Consider the following 12,912-nt stretch of genomic DNA (forward strand, 5'->3'; position numbering starts at 1 on the left):
TCATGATAAATGTACTCTTAATTCCCTTCACCTATTTCACCCATTCCCCTTACCCACCTCCCCTCTGGTAACCATCTATTCGCTCTCTATAGCTGAGGGTTTGGTTTTTTTTTTTGGTTTGTCTCTCTTTTTTTCCTCTTTCTTTGTTTGTTTTGTTTTTTAAATTCCACAATGAGTGAAATCATATGGTATTTGTCTTTCTCTGCCTTTTTTCACTTAGCACTAAACTCTCTAGATCCATCCATGTTGTTGCAAATGACAAGATTTCATTCTTTTTTTATGGCTGAGTAATACTGCACTGTATGTAAATCACATCTTCTTGTCCATATATCAGTGGATAAGAAGATGTGGATATGAATTGGATAGGCAGATCCCACTGGGGCTGCTTCCATATTTTGGCTCCTGTATGTAATTCTGCAATAAACGTAGGGGTGTACATGTCTTTTCAAATTAGTTTTTTTGTATTCTTTGAGTAAATACCCAGAAGTAGAATTACTAGATCACATGATCATTCTATTTTTCATTCGTTACTCTCTTCCACAGTGGCTATACCAGTTTCCTTAGGGTTTTCTAAATCTCCTCCTTCTCTCCCTTTCCCCATTTTGGATCCTTCCAGGCTTGCCTGCGGAATGTTGTTATTGATGCTCCTGTGATTGCCCCTCCTCCAGCTGGCCACTCCCAATGTCCCTTCATCTTGGGTCCCCAGGCAAATACTCTTCTTTCTCTGGGTTCCACTCACCCTGGCAGGCCACCCTTCTAGGAAGATTCCTTCAATTTTAACTTCTTCTTCTTCTTTTTTTTTTTTTTTAAGGAAAATACCTAATCTTTATTTAAAAAAAATTTTTTTAAAGATTTTATTTATTTGACACCGAGAAAGAGATCACAACTAGACAGAGAAGGGGAAACAGGCTCCCCGCTGAGCAGAGAGCCTGATGTGGGGCTCGATCCCAGGACCCTGAGACCATGACCTGAGCCAAAGGCAGAGGCCCAACCCTCTGAGCCACCCAGGCGCCCCTTAAATTCCTAATTTTAAGTGGTTAGTATTTTCACCTTGTTCAAAATTCTTAAAGTATTAAAGAGTACAACTGATAAATCTCTCTCTTACTCACCGTCATCAGTTTCCTTCCACACAGCCAATATTAGCAATGTCCTCTCCATTTATGTAGAGATAACTTATACATGTACAGGCAAATAGTGTAGATCTCTCTGCCTTTTCTTAACTCAAACAGTAGGGCACTATTTACATGGGTTCTGACTTCAGGTTCAGTTATCTGCCTCCTCTTTTGGAGCAGGAATAATTAATTCGGTGGGTACCATTCTCTACTTGGCTGCTGAGGTTCTTATACCTTTTTCAAGCTGAATCCAACCTCTGGCTTCTCTGGCTTCCAGATTCTGGTGCACACATCAAGCTTTGCATGTCTCCTCAAAGCCCTTCTCATTAGTTTGAGGTAAAGAAACTCTGCACCCCCTCTGCCTATTCTCCCCCCAAATCCTCCCCTCAAATTGAGTGAGTCTACAATCTCTCAAGCCTTTCATATCACTGACCAGGCTGAAGGGTCTTATGAGAGGGGCCAAGAATTGCATAACTGGTGACATAGTACTTCTTTGCAAACTTGCCACTTGGATGTCTGTTTCATAATTTACTTGCTGCTATTCAGTTTGTCTTAGGATCTCACTCAAAAACTGCCGTGTAGGGGGTGCCTGGGTTGTTCAGTGGTTAGCATCTGTGTTCAGCTCAGGTCATGATCCCGGAGTCCCGGTTTTCAAGCCCCACATCGGGCTCCTTGCTCTGTTAGCCTCCTTCTCCCTCTCCCTCTGCCTGCTGCACCCCTGCTGTGCTCTCTCTCTCTCTCTGTCAAATAAATAAATAAAATCGTAAAAAAATAGCAATTTAATATTCATTGCAGTAAAATATGGTTAAATGCTTCAAGAGCTAATGTGTAGGGTATAAACAAGTAATGGCACCTCACAAAGGAGAAAGATGGCTGTGTTTGAGGTGTTTGGGAGGCAAAGGAGAGGCAGGGATCAGCACAAGAGACAAGAGGTGGAAATTGTGCACAGGCTGATAGGAAGATAACATTGCTCTCTGCAAAGTGACAGGAACTTTTGGTGTTTTCTCTGTTTCCCAGGAAGCAGCATGGGGGTGGAGAAGTATAAATAGGCTTCAGAGTAAGGAAAACCTCAAATCTCATAGTTGCCCTTTACCGATGGTATAATTTCGGGCAAGTTGCTTAGCTTTTCTCAATCCACTTCCTCCTCTGAAAAAAAGTTTTATAATACTTAATAACATATGAAAATCATCTATCCCACCGCTTTACACGGAATGGATGGGAAAACAACGAAATAACTCTTTCCTTATGTTGTTTTCTTGCTAGCACCCGCACCTTTGGGATACCCACATTTCCTGTTCTTTCCTCCAGCACAGCTACCTAGAGTCACAGTACACATTTTACATATGTGCAGGATTTTTCACATCCACTTACGTCCTACTCAGGCAGAGCTAGGACTGCCTCCTGCTTCTACTGATGAGATCCACTCACCAGGCAGTTATCGAGCACCTAGGTGTCCTAGTTACTGACTTAGGCCCTACTGGAGTACAGAAAGACGGAAGGGTCTTCATGATACTTTAAGATGAGAAACTGCCTCTGGATAAACAGCTATCGGAGTTGTTCAGGAGGTGGAGGAAAGTGATGGGCAGAAAGCCGGTGAGAAGTGAGCACCTAGCGGAGGGTGGCAATATTTGCAGAAGGCAGGTCATTTAAGCTAAGTCCCGACACACGATAGAATTCACCATGCGGAGACTGGGGGAAAAGGATAAAGATATGTTGATCACAGAGCGTCTCTCAAGGCACCGTTCTGTCGATGCCTATACCTAACGGGAGGAAACTCCGTTTTACTTGCTCCTGAATCTTTAGCCATTAGGTACTGCATGCTGAACGCAACTGTAACTCTCGCGAATGAAACCGCCACGGTTGACAGCCGTGGGTAACTGCAGCAGCCGCAGAGCTGCGAGGACTCTGAAACTGACTGGGGTAAAGATTTCCTTGGACGACAACTGGTGAAACATCGTAAACTCTGAGAAGCAGCAATTTCGACTTCTGAGTTCACCCTGGTCAACCCCAACCTTGTTTTTTTTTTTCTTTTTTGGCCGGGTACGAATTGCAAAGCCAGAAGGCCCAATTAGCGTCGGAAGAAGGAGGGCAGGCAGCGGGGTGGGGGTGGGGGGGAGGTCTCCGCTGCGGATCTACTCTGGCTCCTCCCGAGTCCTGCAAGGCACACATGCGCCACACTAAACATGGCGCTTCCGAGTGACCTTTCTTCGTTTTAGCTCTCTCTCAGCCTTTTAGCCACACTCAACATGGCCCTAACCGAAGGTTGTACTCCTGTAGAATCGTCTGGGGACAGTTCTCGCGAGGTTTGCCGGCGCCCCGACTGCTCCCGCCCTGCCTCGCGCGGCCGCCACTGCCACTGCCGCCGGCGCCGCTCCTCCTCCGTGTCAGTTGTTGGGCTGTAATGGCGACTGGGCCGCCGCTGCCGAAGTGACTCCCGGGCGGGGGAGCGGGGGCCGGACCTGCGCCAGAGGGAACTGCAGAGAGCCGCAGCTCAGGGGGAGGCTTGCTGTGGGGGAGGGGAGGCAGCCTTTCCGCCTCTCCTTCCTTCTCTGCAGCCCGGCGGATCCCGGGAACCGGTGCGAGGCGGGCACCCGGTGCGTCCCCGGAGCGGGGAGGCCAGGCCCGGCAGCCCTGGGGCCGGTCGGGGCGGCATCACTGCACCCTCCGCCAGGCCCCGCGGGATGCACCGTGGGAGCCGAGGGCGGAGGCGACTCTCTCAGGTGAGCCGCGGGAGGACGTGGCTGGGACCGCGGACGCTCGCTTAGCCTCTGCTGTCTCTGTCCGCGGTCCCGGGTCCCCGGTGGCGGCGAGAGAGGCAGGGTGGGGCGCCGGGAGCCCTGGCCCAGCCTGTCGTCCCCCTCGGGGAACCTCCCTCGGTCCTGAGCCTTTGCGGGGAGGGCCGTCCTGAGACCTGGATTTCAGGTCCCACCGGTGTCTGCCGAAGATGGATTTCCTTCCTTAACCAGCCCGGGCTCTCCCGCTCCCCGCCCCTCCTCTCGTCTGCGAAAGATTAAGGTACCTCTCGCCTTTGGTCTCCGGAGAAGTGCTCCTTCTTCACTTGCGGATCAGGCATATTTTAGGAAATTCCGGGCAAGTGGCTCCAGTGGGAAGGATGACTGGTTTCTGTTCCTTTTTGGTGAGGATAAACATTCTCAAGTATAGGGCAAACTTTGGTGTGCTCCAGTCAAGCAGCTGCTCAATGTAGTCTACCGATTTATTCACAAATGATTTAGTGGGGGATTTAAAAAAGCTTTACGCTTTGAAAGTTGTCAGTGTTTTCCTCGCCTTCTTTTTAAAATGTATTTACCAACATGGTAAATAATATTTAGCTAATGTCACAAATACGGTTTGGAATTTCGCTGGATTTGTAGTTTTCAGGAAGTTGCATATAGGCATACGGTTTTAAATGTGGTTTTAGTGTAGCAGCAAATCTTAAAATAAAGGAAAGGATCCTTCATAAAGGACAGGGTGTCAGGAGTAGTAGTCAGTATCCAGGCACTCCACCTGATTGTTTTGATTGTTTTGTTTTGTTTTGATGGTGATCCTTGTTTTGAATTTGGAAAAGTCGTTAATGGTTATGTTGCCATGTTAACGATGCCTCCTCCTGTCTTGTATTTGACGGTTTTAAAGGAAAGGCTATCTTAGGCCAACCTAGCAACAGCTTGAAACGATTTGTAAAAGCAATGGTAAGATCCTGAAAGCTGCTCTCCACTTTAAACATTTCTTAGTTTAAAATACTGTTTTTAAATAAAGCTGTGCTATTAATAACATGAGATTGTGACGTTGGGGGATTGGTTGTTAGACCAGTGGTAGAAGTTGCTTCAAACCCATGGATGTGTAATATGAATTAGTTTTGGTGTGCAAATTTGGCGAACAGTGTAATAAAGTAGATGTGAAGCACTAAAGCCTCATTGCATTGAATTTAAGATGCCTTGATCAGAAGATAAACATCAAGCTAAAGTACCTTGTGTGTGTGCATAAATACATGTATCTCATTTTTTCATAGTAGCAGGACTTTGTAATGTGTTTTGGTAATGTGTGTTTTGTAATGTGTGTTTGTAATGATGGTGAGGTCTAATAACTAAACAATTTCATACATATGGGAGATAATTTCTCTAATTCTCCGAGACAGATTATTATGTAAGAGTGTTACTACTTAAACAGTCAACCTGTGGGGTAATCAGTTTATGAATTACGAAGTTGTGAATTTTTTTTAATGCTTTTGATTGCCAGTCTTTTGCCCATTTTATAACACTTTTATATCATGGACAGAAGAAAGGAGGTGGAATCCCTGCCTAACCAATTTTATTTGTTAAATTGCTGTGTTATAGTGGCAGCAAAAAAGAAGCATCAGGTTAAATTAACTGACATTTTTTGGTGTATCGCCACATATGGTATTTTATTTAGTCTTTATAGCAGTGCGAGGTAGGTTTGGCAAATATTTTCTTTTGCAGTTGTGAAAATTGACATGCAAGGAAGTTCATTTACATGAATGATGCTCTTATTTCTGCAGATCTAGAATTGTTTATTTTTATTTAGGTATAATTGACACATTAGTTTTTAGGTGTACAGTGTAATGGTTCTGTGTATATGTATTGTGAAATGATCAACACAATTCTAGTTAACATTGTAGAATTAATTTATTTATTTATCTAAAGATTTTATTTATTTATTTGACAGACAGATCAGAAGTAGGCAGAGAGAGAGGAGGAAGCAGGCTCCCCGCTGAGCAGAGAGCCAGATGTGGGGCTCGACCCAGGACCCCAGGATCATGACCTGAGCCGAAAGCAGAGGCTTTAACCCACTGAGCCACCTAGGCGCCCCAAATTAGTTTTCTTTTTAAATTGAATATTAATAGAGATACTTCTGGACCATGGATTTTTAAAATCTAAAAAAAAAATTCTATTTTTGCTCCTTTTGACGTGCCACTAACTCTTTTATGCTAATGATTGTTGTTTTTTAAAAACAATACTTTGAATACTTTTTGTTAATTATGAGCAAGTCATGAATTATTATAGTAGATGGCTTTACGGCTATATGTACTTTTTGCTTGAACGGTGTTCTTAAGAAATTGTGGTTGATCTGTGGTCTCTCATTTTGTTTGGATACTCTTAGTTCTGTCATTTTTGGTAATTAAAATCAAAATCATTTATACCCTTGGTTATGAAAAACCAGTATTTGGTCCACATGGTAGCATACTGAAGAATAGTAGCATCTTGGTGATTTTATTGTAGAACTGATGATTTAAAAAGTTAACTTGCCATCTACACTTGTGATTGCTCTTTTTTGCAGCAGGGGACAAGTTGGGAAATAATTTTCTTTATTGACATTTTCTTTCCATCTCAGACAGTTTCTAGTGTCACAGATAGTCCAAAACACAATCAAAAGATTGAATAGCATTTTTTTCTTTGCCCTAATCGATTTTTGTTTATTATTATCACAGGTATAACTTTACATTTACTAGTGATTATTTTGGTTGGTTATTTGCCATCCTCATTTAATCTGTAAGTTCCACGATGGCAGAGATCCTCTGTTAACCATTGTGTGCCCAGTGGCTAGCATATAGCAAACTAATCAGTAAGTATTAGTTGAATAAATTGACTAAAGAGTGGTCTTGGCATAGTATTTAGAAAACAAAACGAAACACTAGGTCATGTTCCTAGGCACCACATCAACTCTTATTAAGCATATACTCCAGAGGTATGTTCCAGTTGGCTAGGTAGCAGGGAATGAAAGCCTGCGATTAAAAAGCCACAGGTGGACCCTGAAAACTTTATTGGATATTTTAATGATTTGTCTAGGTGTTCTGGCAATAGTTACTATAATTTAAAGAAAATAGAAGGTTTAAGACCCTGACCTAATTAGTACTATAATTATAGGCTATTAATAACTTGAAGTCACTTCTTAATTACAGCATTGGGAGTTTTAAGTCTTAAAGGCCATCTAGTCCAATTCCCATGTTTTACACATAAGTGAACAGTATTATATAGGGGAAATATCTCACCCAAAGTGGTTTCATAACTGAAGAATTCACTGTAGAAGACTGCTAAGTCTTCACTTGTTTAATGTCAGATTGTTATAATGAAATCAGACCATGATTGTGACCAACTGAGCAATCCATTCATTCTACATCAGAGTGAAAACTCAAAGTAGACCTCTCCATGAATCAAAAATATTAATTTATATTAATATTGAGAGACCTCAACCCTCTCCTCTGTTACTGGGACTATAAATTGGTACAACTAGGACAATATTGTGGAAGGAAATTTGGAGTTACTTATCAGAATTAAAAGGGCACACATTTCATCATTTCGTTTTTTGGAATTTATCTTACAGAAATTTTAACACAAAGAACAAGAGCAAATCTATAAGAATGTTCATTTTAATGTTATTATAAGTGAATGCCAGTAGAATTTGTAAATAAAAAGTTTTCTAAATGTCCCATCTGGTAGGGGAATGGCTGAAATTATAGTATATTTATGCTGTGAAGTACTGTGCACTTATTAACAGGTTGAGGGGTAGCTCTTTTCATGAGAAGCAGCTGACCGTCTAATTGAGTGCAGGGACTGTGCAACTAAGTTTCTGGGTTCAGATCCCAGTTGTATCACTTATTAGATACAGCCATTAGCAAATTACTTAAACTCATCTATAAAGTGGATATAATTACAGTTCTCACCTGACAAGGCTGTTGTGAGAATTAAATGAGTTGCTATTTCAGGTGTAAGTAAGCATAGTAAGCACCAATACATGTTTAAGTGTTTGCAATTACTATTAGGTACTGACATAGAAGAATATTCATGATAAAATATTGAGTGAGTGGGGCACCTGGGTGGCTCAGTGGGTTAAGCCGCTTGCCTTCGGCTCAGGTCATGATCTCAGGGTCCTGGGATTGAGTCCCACATCGGGCTCTCTGCTCAGCAGGGAGCCTGCTTCCTCCTCTCTCTCTGCCTGCCTCTCTGCCTACTTGTGATCTCTGTCTGTCAAATAAATAAATAAAATCTTAAAAAAAAAAAATCAGCTTCCCAGGAAAACCCTTTAAACACAGAGGTCTCTCTTTAAAAAAAAAAAAAAAATATTGAGTGAGAAAAATAATTGCATAACACTGTGGAATATGATTTTGAAATAAACACATGGGCAAAGAAATTTAGTTTGATTTTATTAAAACTTTTTGTGTGCATAGGAAAGAGTCTGTAAGGATAGATGTTTAACAATTAGCTGTGTTATCCCTGTAGGAGTGGATGATTTTCCTTTTTTTACTTTAGACACTTTTGTATTGTTTATTAAAAGTCCCACTTTTATAATTTTTGAAACATCTTTTTCTAAAAAAGAAAACATTGAAACAGTTTCTTCAATTATATAGTCATATAAATACATTTTTGAATTTACTTGTTTTTCAGAGATCTGTAGATTTCATCAACATGATATCACAGTGAGATTCTCTTTCAAAATCTTTTGGTGATGGAAGGTTAAACTTAAAAGTGTTTATTTCCTACTAGCTTTATGATCTTAAGTGTCATTTCTTCATTTACAAAGTAAGTACATAGGCTAGATCAGTGTTCCTTAAACCCAGCATTCCTAAGCTGTGCCATGAGGTGCCTTGGAGCACTGTAGTGAACTCACACAGGTACTGTGGAATATTTAAAAATATTCGAGGGAAACACAGTAATATTTGACAGCTGTGGGATATCTGTGTGATATTTGACATCTGTGGGACACCCTGCTCAAACGATTAGTTTGAGGCATTGACTGTGAGATTGTGCTACATTTCTTCGAATTACAGGATGTCTTCAAAAAGCTGCACTTGGGGGGCTGCTGTGATAAAAAGCAAGTACTGTGCAAAAGTCAGTGTGAATGGTAAATGAAAGTGGCAGTGTCCAAAGTGATTTCAAGGTTTGAGAAGCTGTGTAATGTATAGCTGGTGTACACATCCCATTAATAAGTCATTGTGGTTATATAGTAATAAAACATCCCTTTCAATTTATATGTATTTTTCAAACGGTTGCTAAGTTGTTAGAACACAAAGCCTTATTTGATTGTTATGTATCTAATAAATGGAACTGCTATCTGTTTTTTTGGTGCTTGGGGGCACCATGAGAAACTTATTGAGACACTGGGAGCTCTGTGAACTGAAAAGGCATGGGAACCTCTCCAACTCTTTTGACTAGGACCCTCACAGTAAGAAATATATTTTTTAATAGGGTTATAATAGATATATATGTATATATATTTTTATAAATGAATTTTACACTTTAGGGCATAAAAGTAATCCTGACTTGTGAACTGTGAGACACTTTTATAGACATATATTCCTTGAAATTAATTTGGCAGTGTGAGCATTCAGGATAACTAGATGGTGGGTAAGCAAAGTATAGGCTGGTATTTCTAGGACTCCCCCCACATCCTTAACATTGTTCCTGGTCTTGTTCATTGTTGTTACTTAAGTAAAAGACTAGGGTCACCTATAGTCAGGTATAGCTTGTCAGGTATAGCTCGAGCTATACCTGACTATAGGTGACACTATAGAAGAATGAGCTATACCTGACTATATAGCCAAAATGTATATATATTGGCTGTCAGTGGGGAATATTATGTTCTTTGTGATCCTCACCTGCCACTTATGTTCCAGAGGCCAAACTGGGACCAAACGTTACACAGTTTTCTTCTGGATTTCTTTGATTACAGTAGTTCAGCCTTGCATTTGTAAAAGTAGTTGTTGGGGGTTTTTGTATTTTATTTTATTTTTTTTAAGATTGTATTTATTTGACAGAAAGTGAGAGGGAACACAAGCAGGGGGAGTGGGAGAGGGAGAAGGAGGCTTCCTGCTGAGCAAGGAGGCCGATGGGGGGCTCTATCCCAGGTCCCCGGGATCATGACCTAAGCCAAAGGCAGCCACTTAATGACTGAGCCACCCAGGTGCCCCTGGTTTTTGTATTTAAAATGTAAGGAGAGGTGAGGCTGAATTCTCAGGCCATTTGTGTTTGTGTATTATACTATATTATGCCAGTGTTGGTTATTCTGAGAATTTACTTGGAACAGGTAATAGGTCTGACCTAGAGCTGGAATGTTTTCTCCTTTTTTTCTAGTGTGGTCCCTGCATTTGTCCATTTTATATTTAGATAGTATGACTATTGCAGGGTTGTCTTTTCTCATTCTTTTAGGCAACTGTGGTTGTTACATAGGATCTGATAGAGATGAGAGAACTGAATGTAGCAAAGGCATGGTAAACATTCTCTGGGAGAGCCAAAACAAAGTAATTTCTTTCATCTCTGTCTCCAGGACCAGACACATAGTAGGAGCCCAATAAATAGAGTCAAATCTATATAACTGAATGAGAGCCTGGTCAATAAATGTAAAGAGAGAATTTGCTGCTAGAAGATATTTGAAAATTTGCTATTTCATAAAATGTCATCTTGATCTTATTTGTGTGTATACCATAAGTATAGATCAGCATTTCTCAAACTTTATGGTGTCCAGACCATTTCATACTCTTGACTTATTGAAAGCTTCAAAGGGTTTTGTTTACGTGGGTTATATCTATTGGTATTTACTATGTTAGAAGTTTTAAACATACTAGTTTTTTAAAAATTTTAATTCCAGTATAGTTAACATACAGTGTTATATCAGCATCAAGTGTACGGTACAGCGAGTCAGCAGTTCTGCCAGGGAGTCACGGTCGTCATGATCGGTGTACTCTTCATCCCCTTCACCTGTTTCACCCACCCATTGTTCGCCATTGTTAAGAGTCAGTTTTTTTGTTTCTCTTTTTTACCCTGTTCGTTTGTTTCTTAAATTCCACATATGAGTGATAGCGTATGGTTTTGCCTTTCTCTGACTTATTTCACTTAGCATTATATGCTTTAGATTACATCCATGTTGTTGCAAAGAGCGAGATTTTTTTTCATGGCTGACTAATATTCCATCTCTCTCTCTCTCTCTCTCTCTCTCTCTCTCACACACACACACACACACACACACACACACACACTTGGTCTGCTTCCATATTTTGGTCATTGTAAATAATGCTGCTATAAACATAGGGGTGCATGTATCTTTTCAGATTACTGTTTTTTATATTCTTTGGTAAATACCCAATAGTGGAATTACTGGATGGATCATACGGTAGCTGTATTTTTAATTTTTGGAGGACTCTTTATACTGTTTTCCATAGTGGCTGCACCAGTTTGCATTCCTGCCAACAGTACAGTGAGGGTTCTTTTTCCTCTATATCTGTTTCTCATATGGTTGATTTTCACCATTCTGAGAGGTGTGAGGTGATCTCTCATTGTGTTTTGATTTGCATTCTCCTGATGGGGAGAGATATTGAGCATCTTTTCATGTGTGTCTTTGGCCATCTATGTGTTGTCTTTGTAGAAATGTCTGGTTTGTGTGTTCTGCCCATTTTTTATTTTAGTTTTATTATAAATTTCTTTTAGAGAGGGATAAAGCTGGGGGGCAAAAGGAGAGGGAGAGCGAGAATCTTAAGCAGCCTCCACATGCAGCATGAGCCCAATGTGGGGCTTGATCTCACAACCCTGGGATCATGAGCTGAGCTGAAAATAACAGTTGGGCACTCAATGGACTGAGTCACCCAGGAGTCCCCTCTTCTGCCCCATTTTTTAAAGTTTATTTATTATTATTATTTTTTAAAAGATTTCATTTATTTATTTGAGAGAGAGGGAGAAATACAGAGAAAGCAATATAGAGCATGAGTGGGGAGGAGTGGAAGAAGCAGGCTCCCTGCTCAGCTGGGACCCTGGGATCATGAGCTGAGCTGCAGGCAGATGCTTAACTGACCAAGCCACTCAGGTACCCCTCCTTTTCTGCCCATTTAAAAAGAAATTAACATATAATATATTATTTGTCCTGCCCATTTTTTAATCAGTTATTTGTTTTTGTGTATGTGTTGAGTTTTAGAAGTTCTTTCTGTAGTTTGGATACTAACTTTTCTTTTGGATATGTCACTTGCATATATTTTCTCTCATTCAGGGATCTTTCAGTTTTGATGGTTGTTTCCTTAGCTGCACGGAGCTTTTTATTTTGGTGTAGCCCCAATAGTTTGTGTTTGCTTTTGTTTCTCTTGCCTCAGAAGACCTACTTAGTAAAATGTTGCTACTGCTTGTGCTCTCTTCTAGAATTTTCATGATTTCACATCTCATGATTAGGTCCTTAATCCATTTTGAGTTTTTATTTTTGTGTGTGGTGTAAGAGAATGGCTCAGCTTTATTCTTTTGCATGTAGCTGTCTAGTTTCTCCAACACCATTTTTTGTCAAATCCTTTTTCTGCGTCTCTTGAAATAATCATATGGCTTTTATCCTTTCTCTTGTTGATGTGCAATATCTCATTGGTTTTATTTGTGAATATTGAACCACCCTTGCATCCCAGGAATAAATCCTGCTTGTGGTGAAAAAAAAATTTTTTTTTAATGTATTGTTGGATTCAGTTTGCCAATATTTTGTTGAGGATTTTGCATCTGTGTTCAGAGATATTTTCCTGTAGTTCTCTTTTTTTGTAGTGTCTTTATCTGGGTTTGGTATCAGGGTGGCTTTCTTTTCTCTTCGATTTTTTTGGAATAGTTTGAGAAGAATAGGTGTTAGCTCTTCTGTAAATGTTTGCTAGAATTCACCTGTGAAGCCATGTGTTCCTGGACTTTTGTTTGTTGGCAGTTTAGGTTTTGTTTTGTTTTTTTTTTTCCTGATTTAATTTTATTGCTGGTAATCGATCTATTCAAATTTTTTGTTTCTTCCTGAGTCAGTTTTAGGAAGTTAATAAGATTCTAGGAATTCATTTCTTCCAGGTTGT

At 40.4% G+C, this 12,912-nt stretch overlaps 1 protein-coding gene across 8 annotated transcripts in view; it reads left to right on the top strand.

The window, feature by feature from the left end:
* The first annotated feature begins 2,764 nt into the window (after positions 1-2,764).
* The window catches only part of CEP350 (centrosomal protein 350), a 152,919-nt gene continuing 142,771 nt past the window's right edge, over positions 2,765-12,912 (top strand). For 4 of the 8 annotated variants that reach the window (XM_082701719.1, XM_082701721.1, XM_082701724.1 and 1 more), the window contains exon 1: positions 3,267-3,832. The gene's annotated coding sequence lies outside the window, so the exon portion shown is untranslated. Of the gene's footprint in view, positions 4,128-12,912 lie in introns of all 8 variants that reach the window. The other 4 variants (XM_082701720.1, XM_082701722.1, XM_082701723.1 and 1 more) reach the window with 2 other exon arrangements.

Source organism: Mustela nivalis (genome assembly GCF_964662115.1).
Source record: "Mustela nivalis genome assembly, chromosome: 16".
NCBI lineage: Eukaryota > Metazoa > Chordata > Mammalia > Carnivora > Mustelidae > Mustela > Mustela nivalis.